This window comes from Carassius carassius, chromosome 16 (assembly GCF_963082965.1).
Source record: "Carassius carassius chromosome 16, fCarCar2.1, whole genome shotgun sequence".
In the NCBI taxonomy this organism is placed as follows: Eukaryota; Metazoa; Chordata; class Actinopteri; order Cypriniformes; family Cyprinidae; genus Carassius; species Carassius carassius.
In genome coordinates, this window is record NC_081770.1 from 28,112,330 (window position 1) to 28,122,173 (window position 9,844).

At 40.0% G+C, this 9,844-nt stretch overlaps 1 long non-coding RNA gene across 1 annotated transcript; it reads right to left on the minus strand.

Moving 5' to 3' along the window:
* Nucleotides 1-8,241: 8,241 nt before the first annotated feature.
* Nucleotides 8,242-9,416, minus strand: LOC132159187 (uncharacterized). The gene is made up of 3 exons (XR_009437826.1): nt 9,304-9,416; nt 9,066-9,202; nt 8,242-8,978 (listed from the first exon to the last, which is right to left on the minus strand). It is a non-coding gene; the product is annotated as an uncharacterized LOC132159187 (long non-coding RNA).
* Nucleotides 9,417-9,844: the final 428 nt, after the last annotated feature.

The window sequence follows — 9,844 nt, forward strand, 5'->3', positions numbered from 1 at the left end:
CATTAATACACTCACAACTTCTTAACCACATATCAAATTCCCTAGAAACCAGCCAAAATATGGTAGCAACCACTTATTTATATATATAAAAAAAAATTCCTAGCAACCACACAGAACACCTCAGGAACTGCATTTCAATGCCCTGGCAACCATCCAAAACAACTCTAGCAACCACAAAGTTGTGTGCTGCAATACATTCCAAACACTTTAACAACCATCCTAGTAACCACATTAGGGCTGTCAACGAATATTCTAAATTCGAATATGTATTCGAATAGTTAAAAAAAAATGAATTTCCAAAGGTGAAAATTAATATTCGAATATAAAAAAAAATGTGGAAAAAAAAACGCCCACGGTAGTAGAGGCGTGGTTGTCTGCTTTGCGAGTGGGCGCGCTAGCGTGCCTGAGGGTTCAGAGACAGGTCACAGGAGTCGCACTGTCTGGCACAGCATCACTGCTGAAAGTTGATGCGTCTTCATGGAAGATGCAAGCAGAGCCCAACTCGACCGCAGCAGAGAAAGTGAGGTAAAATTGTTGACCCGCGAGATAAAGTTGTATGCAAGCTATTTAAGATACAGTTAGCATACCATTCGACCACTAGCAACATGAGGTCACATCTCAAAAATGTGCACCCAAATGAGCATGGCATAATGTGTGGAACTCCAGCTAAACGTCTTGACACTTAACGTTACTTTGCATCGCCCGCCACAAGCTCTTTGTCTGCAACACGACAAGAGGCCATAACGGATAAAATAATTTTGTTCATTTGTAAGGACATGAGACCGATCAGTATCGCGGATGGGGCAGGCTTCTGGGAGTTCTGTCAAGCAATGGATCCGAGGATTGATTATTTATCGTTTCATGTCAAGGAAAAGTTCCATGTTTACCACAGCACAGCTCGCTCGGAGCATTCAATGTCAGTTCTATATGCTGTAAAACTTCAATTAATATTAATAATATTTGTTTCAATCACTGAATGAAGCCTGCTATATTTGGGACAACAGTCGCGACCTTAAATTGCTTTCACAAAAATGTGTTTGTTCATTTAAACCATTATGCGCAGAGAACGTGAGGGTGAGAGAGCGTGAGGTCTGCAGTCTTGGCCATTAGTTGATTTCCTTGTTTTTGTGTAGGTAATACGTTGTCATATATGTTTAAACTTAAATAGACTATCTATACAAGTAGTTATGTCTCTTTGTATTATTTTGTCCTGTTATTGACGTAATGCGCGTCATTGACAACATGCGCAACCAGATGTTCGAATAGTTCAAATATTCGTGTATTTTTTAGAGGGAATATTCGAACGTCATTTTTGAACAATTTTGACAGCCCTAAACCACATAGCACCATAAAATAAACATTTAGAACACCTTAGCAACCACATAGCAATGTCTTGGCAACCACCCCAGAAACCACACATAAACTCATTAAAACACCTTGCAAACACATATTAATGTCTTAGCAACCACCTGTCAGTACCCTAGAAACTGCCTAGAACATCTTATAAACTGCATAGCAATGCTTTGGCAACCATCCCATAAGCTCTCGTGCATTAATATATTCTTAACACCTTAGCAACAATCCTAGCATCCACACGGCAACATTAAACACTTACAACACTTTAAGCACATATCAGTACCCTAGTGACCAGCCAAACAATTTGGGCAACCATCTCCCAAGAACTCTCATATTCTGTGATATACTCAAACACCTTAACAACCACAAAACAACATTAAAACAATTAGAGCACCTTAGCAACCACATATTAATATCCTAGCAACCACCTACCAATACCCTAGCAACCACAGTGATAAACTGAATAGCAATGCCCTTTGCAACCATCTAGAAAACTCGACATTTTCATGTTCTGAAATACAACCAGAAGAGTCTAAAGGGGTCACATGAGGTTGCTTAAAAGAACATTATTTTGTGTATTTGGTGTAATTAAATATGTTTATGCCGTTTAAGGTTCAAAAAACAAATTATTTTCCACATAATGTACATTATTGTTTCTCCTGCCTTTCTGAAACGTGTCGCTTTTTACAAAGCTCATTGTTCTGAAAAGCGAGGTGTACGCTGATTGGCCAGCGAGGTGCGTGATATACTCTGATTAGACATAAAACCATGTCTGCATTTGTGATCAAAGAAACAACAAACTACAAGTGTTACTCTACACTGCTCAAAACTCACTTTTGAATCGTCAGCGGTAAATTCTTTAAATAGGAAAACGTACTTACAGACTGTGAATCAGAACAGCCTGCACTGTAGTCTACCCTCCTAGGATCAGGAAACAGTCCTCCATAAAATGCACTGCACAGATCTGAATATTTGGGTTGAACTGTTCTGGAACAGTGTTGTAAATACAACTTAACCAATGATTTCTAGTTGTGTTTCTACAGCATGACAGTGAAGGTGGCAACAATAAAGTTACACCTTCTTACTTTGTGTGAACATTTGGACGGCGTTATGCAAATCTTCCCACACAGTGATGTAGACGTGGGGGTCTTTAAACGAGTCGTTTTAGGAGAGCGTGGACGAATCTTAACTTTTATAAAGAATATCTATTTGGTCAAGGTACATATACACATATGTTCTGGGACTGCTACCGAATTGCGTTGCTCTGGTCCTTGGTACAGGATTTATTGTCAGATCATCTGAAGACTCAGATCCAGAAGGACACATTGCCTTTTCTTTTGCTGGATGACTCATTGCTGTCATTGTCTGTCAATCAAAAAAGGATTCTGTTTGCTGCACTGACTGCTGCCAAAAAGGTTATCTTAAAATTGTGGTTGTATCTATCTACCCCAATTAGATTAACAAGGATGTCATACTTTATGTGCATTGCCCTTTTGGAGTGTACCACAGCCAAAATACATAGTGCCACCAGAAAGACAATACAATTTTGGTTGGACATTATTGATACATTGTCAGGTCTATTGAAATCCTGAGATATACTTGTTATTCCGCTAATACTGTTTTGTAACGTTGTATTGTATTGTATATATTTATGTATATGAGCAGATCTCGGGTCTGTTGTAAAAAGTTATAAATCTAACGCCACATCAGTAGTGTACCCACCACGAAGAGTACCGATCGCTCTGCGAGACAGACTGAAAAAAGAGCTCGACAAGATGGAAGAGAGCAACATAATTTGCAAAGTGACAGAGCCCACAGAATGGGTTAATGCCTTTGTTGTTGTAGAAAAACCCCAGACTGGCAAGCTGAGGATCTGCCTGGACCCCAGAGAACTCAACAAGGCGATAAAAAGGCAGCACTATCCCTTACCGACTTTAGAGGATGTCACCACAAAGCTCGCCGGAGCGAAGTACTTCAGTGCCCTCGACGCCAGATCAGGCTATTGGGCCATAAAGCTGAGTACAACGTCATCCCTGCTAACAACATTTAACACCCCATTCGGCAGATACAGGTTCCTGAGGCTGCCATTCGGAATCAATTCAGCTCAAAAGGAATTCGAAAGGTGCGTCGACGAGACATATAAGGGCCTCACAGGTGTAGCTGCCATCGTCGACGACATACTCGTTTTCAACAAGACAAAGCTTGAACGCGACAACAACCTCAGGGCCATACTGAAACGCACAAGAGAAAGAGTGGTAAGGCTTAATCCTGATAAATGCCAAATATGTGTATCAGAGGTCAGCTACTTTGGCCACACGCTCTCGCGAGAAGGTGTCATGCCAGACCCAGCGAAGGTGAAAGCGATACAAGACATGCAACCACCCACAAGTAGAGGAGAGTTAGAAACCATTCTCCGGATGGTTTTCAAAACTTCATTGTCATTGAAGACTACTACAGTAGATTCTTTGAAATGGAGCAGCTCACAAATACCACCTCACTTGCAGTAATCGCCAAACTCAAGTCCGTGTTCGCTCGTCATGGCATTGCAGAGACAGTCATCAGTGACAATGGACCATGCTACAGCTCTGAGGAGTTCCGCCGTTTCGCAAATGCATGGGACTTCACCCACACCACCACAAGTCCGCGTTACCCCCAGAGTAACGGCCTTGCTGAAAAGACCGTCCAGATAGCAAAGCGCATCCTGGACAAAGCAAAAGCTGGAAACACAGACCCCTACCAAAGACACACGGCACGCAGACACACACACCAATAACACACAGCCATCACACCCCGAACCTGCGGACCATCCGCAACCAACAAAAGCCCAATTACAAAACAAGGTTTGGCCGCATCTCCAGGCCAAGACAAATCCTTGACCTATAATGTAAAGGGTGTATGGGAATCGCTGCCCTAAATAAAAAAACAAAAAACAAATAAAAAACTCGGAATTTTGTAAAGTTGTACTTAAGCTGTTGTTGTTGTTGTCTCTTGTAAAAAAAAAAAAAAAAGAGGGAAACGAGAAAGGTGTTTCCAAGTTTATATCTGTTACTTACCTTCTACCTCTGACACACTGTGAAATCAGTTTAACTGCCTGTTCTGTTTTTCTTACACAACTAGTTCACCTTTAAGTTTCTTGAATCAAATGGGAAATGAAAACATTATTTCTGACTTAAAAACTAATGACTTATTGGTGCACATGTCATTTGTCATTTAACTGCTACCTGGTACCTGTTTACATCACAGCAATGACGCTAACGACTACATACTGTATTTGTCAGACCGTTTATATGTGAACTCAGCACAATTGTTACGTTCGCAGAATTAATGTTGTTTGTGCTTGGAGATGTAACGTCCTGGAGATGTAACATCCTGACTGTTACTGTATGTCCCAAAAGTGACACCGTAGCCCTTGGACAAGTCTCGCATCCCACGAGATTAGAGAGAGCAAGAGTAATAAAAGCACTTAAAAAAAAAAGTGAAGAAAGCTCCGTGTCGGTTCCAATTATTACGCCCATAATATAGTTTAGCCAGTGAGCAAACATTACATTAACAACACTGACTATAGCTTAGCAACTACCTACAGCACCCTAACAACCATCCACAACAAGTTAACTCAGTGCTGCAAGACACAATAACACTTTTTATTTAAAAGTGTAACCAATAATACCAAACTGTATCTAATCACAGATCAGAGAATATTAACTTGGCTAGAAGTCTAGAAATGAAGAATCTGTGCTGGTCACACAAAGGTTGTCCGTCACTATTGTGCTCTTGATCCCTGGGGGAATGTCTCTCTGATTACTGCTCTGCATACTGGATAAAGAGCATCTGCTAAATGCCAAATAACCAACACAAACTCCATGAGAATAAGTTTTGAGTTTCCAAATATGGACCATATTTTATGACATACAGTCCTGAGGGGATACACATTTTCAATACTTCTGAACCCAGTGACTCCAACACACGAAAACAACTCAAGTTCAAGCACAGTGTATGTAATGCAGCTAAACATGCCAGTCCAGCGTTAGCATGCCCCTCACTGAAAGCAATACAGGGAACATGTGCCCAAGAGCCGACGGAAAAATAACATGTCATGTGCTGAACCACAACAGTTATTTTTCTACTTCAGTACATCTGTTAAACCACAGAGCCAGACATGAGCTGCCACTAACGATATTAGTATACATGCTGGGAAACTCAGTGCACCCTTGGAGGAGTTAAAAGGACACATTTGTGGCCTTATTCTACTCTATTAGTGAAGACGAGAAGATTATATACCCAATAAATTGCCTAGTTGATGCCCTTTTTCCCAATGGATGCTCAGTTCCAATTTTTAGAACTACTTTTATGAAAAAAAGAAGTGTGAACATTCTTCAAATAGTCTTCAAAAATACAATCAGAACACCCTGGCAACCACCTTGAAGAGCCTAGCAACCACATAAAACCACGTTAGTAACACCCTGACAACACCCTAGAAACTACCTACAACAACCTAGGAACCTCTTAGCAATGGAGACACACTTTCTGACAACTAATCATAAAACCTACTACCCACCTAGAAACTAGCTAAGACACCATAATAACTTACTGGAAATGTTCCCAAAATCTCAGAAACAACACTGCAACACAACTGCAACCACCCCTGAACACCCTAGCAACAAGCAACACATTGAACACATTATGAACAGTAGCAATTCCCTAAAACAACACCCGTTACACCATAGCAACTACCTGCAACACCCTAGCAACCTCATAGAAATGGTTGGGCAAGAACTACAACAGGATAGCAACTTACTAACATCTCTGAAACCACATTGTGATGCAACTTCAAACACCCTGAACACCCCAGCAACACATTAAAAAACATTCTGAACAGCAGCAACGCCGTCCTAACAACATTCAACAACAGTCTAGGAATCTCTTAGCAATGGTTAACCCTTCCTACCACACAGTAATGTGTTTAAAACAAGACGCATTTCCATTACCCTTCAAGTTGCACAAACTGAATTTGTGAGTTGAAAATACACCCAATAGAAACGCAACAGTTTCTCAAAAACTCCCATATATCGCAAAAAGGTTTTTACGCTCACATGAGTTGAGTTTTTCAAGCAATTTGAAAAAGGAATATATTGCAAATCTGCAATGGAAACTTCCAAGAAACACCTCATATGTGGTAGCTCTCAATTAGGCTAAAAGGGGCTTTTCTTGCCATTAATGCTTGGATAACCCCTTATTTAAACACAATTATGGCTCCAACATGGCCACTGGAGCAGATTGCGGTAACTTTATTCAATGCTTGTATTTATACCAGCCATACCACAGCATGTTTCAGAAGCATCTCAGAAGCATCTCGCCATGCTGCTTTGCTTAAGATACACACCTACGTCTCCTTTGATTAAACATGATGACTAGTGCGGTGGCTGCGATACCAATTCTGTCACCATGACTTATCACGAGAGGACAAAATGACATCTTGGTTGCATAATATCTGTTAATGGAAACACCGTCAGCTTTCTGTCACTACAACCAACAAAACTCTAGCAAGCTCTTAGCTGTCTGGAATATCTTGTCAACCACTTTATAATGTTTTTTTTTTAGCTATGATGAATGAATTCTCTAGAAACAACACCACAAAACATTAAAATAAAACTTTCAGAAGACAGTTCCACATGGCAATGTACGAAACACCCATTACACAATAGAAATTACCTACATCACTAAATCTACCTCCTTGCAATGTTCCCAACATCTTGGAAACCACATGGCAATGCCATGTCAACCACCCCTAAACACCATAACAACTGCACAGCAACACACCAAAAACACTCTGAGCCATAGCAATTCCCTGAAACAACTCATTACAGCATGGCTACCTAGTAATCTTGCAGCAATGGTTTAGCAAGAACCCAAAACAACTTATCAACAACATAGCAGTCGAAAAAGAAAAAACTAGCAACCACACAATGCACTTTAAACTTTCACTACACTCTACAAAATACCCCTAAAACCCCCTAGCAAGCTTTGAGCAATGTCTGGAACATCTTGTCAATCACACTGCACATTTAACATCTAGAAACAACATGATGACCCATAAAACAAAAACACACTCAGAAAACCTTAGAAACCCCATTTGAATGCAAAACACTCTCTAATGCATAGAAAGATCCTAGAATCCACCTATATCACCAAAGCAACTTACCAGCAATGCTCCCAATATTTTCGACACCAAACCCCTAACAACCAACAACACATTAAAAAACATTCTGAACAGTAGCAATGCCATCATTACACTGTAGCAACTATCTACAGCACCCTAGCAACAATTAAGCAATGCATGAAACATTGTCAATTGCATTGCAATGCTTTGTTAACCACCTAGAACACCCTAAAAAGAACACAGGAAAACGTTAACAAATCAATGCTTAGAAAACTATTTCAAACACATTGCAATGAACATAAACACTCAATACACACCATAGTAAAACCCTAGAAACTACCTACAAAATTACAGCATCCTCCAAGTTTCCAGCTTTTTGAACATCAAAACTGCATTGCAACACCATGTCAACCATCCCTGAAAACCAAAGTAACTGCATAGAAACATATTTAAAACAGTTTCAATGCCCTAAAAGAACACCTTTGGAAGTACTTTACAATGCCCTGGCAACCAACCTGGACAGACCAAATCATGTTCTAGAAATGTAAGAGCAATGTCAATATTCTTTAAGTCTTCTTTTTATTTTATTTTGTACAATTCAAATACTTCTGCAAGAAGGTAAGTTGGGCATCATTAGTCAACATCCTATTGGCAAGAATAGAATACATCCCAAAATATAAACATGTGAGACCAGATTAATGACAAAGCAAAGTGAATTTGTTCCCACATGTGTTTTTGGTGAAGACATTCATCAAAATCAAATAAGAAAAAATGCAAAACAAAAAACAGTAGGACTGGCCACAAAGGGGTTCCCAGGCATATCAAATTGCAGCTTCATTTTCAAAAATGACTTCTTAGGCTGTGTTTATAGATCTGCTTGAACGATTGTAAAGAAAGGACTTGTCTGAATGCATTTGACTAGAGTTGAACTTAAATCACATTTAATTCATTTAAATCAAATAATTCAAGTAAAATGACATATGCTAAACAATGTATGCATATGTTGACAGTAACCTTTGACTTCTAAAGTATTGTTTCCACATATTATGGAAGTCAATGGCTACCGTCAACAGCATTCTTCAAAATTCTTCTACCAGCATTTTTGGGTGAACTATGCCTTTAAGGCTCATTTAAATAAAGCAGATTTTCTGAATCTATTCATGCTATGTGGCCATCCAGGAACAACTCAATTCTGCTGTCAGACTTTTATTTTGACGCAATGGAACTGGGAGAGGTAAATCAAATGTTGTGAAGAATGGAAGGCATGCTTTCCACAGGGTTGCTGAGCCAAGCCAAGTGCTTGTTTTCCACATGATCCTGCTTTGGAGGACATCCAGATGGGTGATCCAAGAGGTCCTTTAGTGACTATCAATGACTGGTGGGAGAGATACCATAAGTTCTCCGCTCTTCCCTAAGGCGTATGGTCCACAGCTGATACATTGTTGAGTATTACAGAGGAAACGCACTGCAAGGAGAAAGTCATGTATGCAAGGTCAGGATATCTGAACTGGTATGCAGAAGCTGGATATTTCCATTTCAGACTGTAACTTACTTTACCCTCTCTCTTGTCAACATGTAAGGACAAAGACTATCTGCTGTTCCTGAACAAATAGATGTGCAATGTGCAATGAGCAATATGGGTGTTGTCAGATAGAATGTTCGAGTTCAGATTGATCACGGTTTAGACATCTACCACAGTGAGAAGTTGTTTGTTTGTGCATGCAGACAATGTTATTGGTTACAATATTGGGCCTCAATCAAACAAATTGATGCAACTTATTTTTTCATACCTGTTTGTCTCTACTGCCAATGGATTGTTAAAAGCACAGTTTTTCAATAAAGATGCATGCAAAATAGAGTGAAGCAAGGATTATGTATTTATGTAGGCCTGGGGTGCCCAAACCTCTTCCTGGAATGCCAATGTCCCTCACATTTATCTTTAACCCTTATTAAACAAACCTGAACCAGCTGATCAGTGTCTCCAGACTCACTAAAAACTTCTAGGCAAGTATGCTGGAGTTGGATTTACCTAAAATCTGTAGGATGTTGGCTCTCCAGGAGCAGGACTCTGGTCTCAACTCTGGTTCTCGAGGTCCACTTTCGTGTTTAGTTCAAACATACCCAAGGTCTTCAGGATCATAAGAACGTTACTGGCAGGTAAGTTTGGAGCTACGGTTGGAGCTAAACTCTGCAGGAAAGTCGACCCCGAGGTCCAAAGTGGAGAACCCCTGTTCTACGACATAAACGGTGGCTAAATGGAACTACAGAGGCCTACAAAAATTGGTACAATTATATTTCCCCCCAAATAAGAATATGGATCTTACTCAGAAT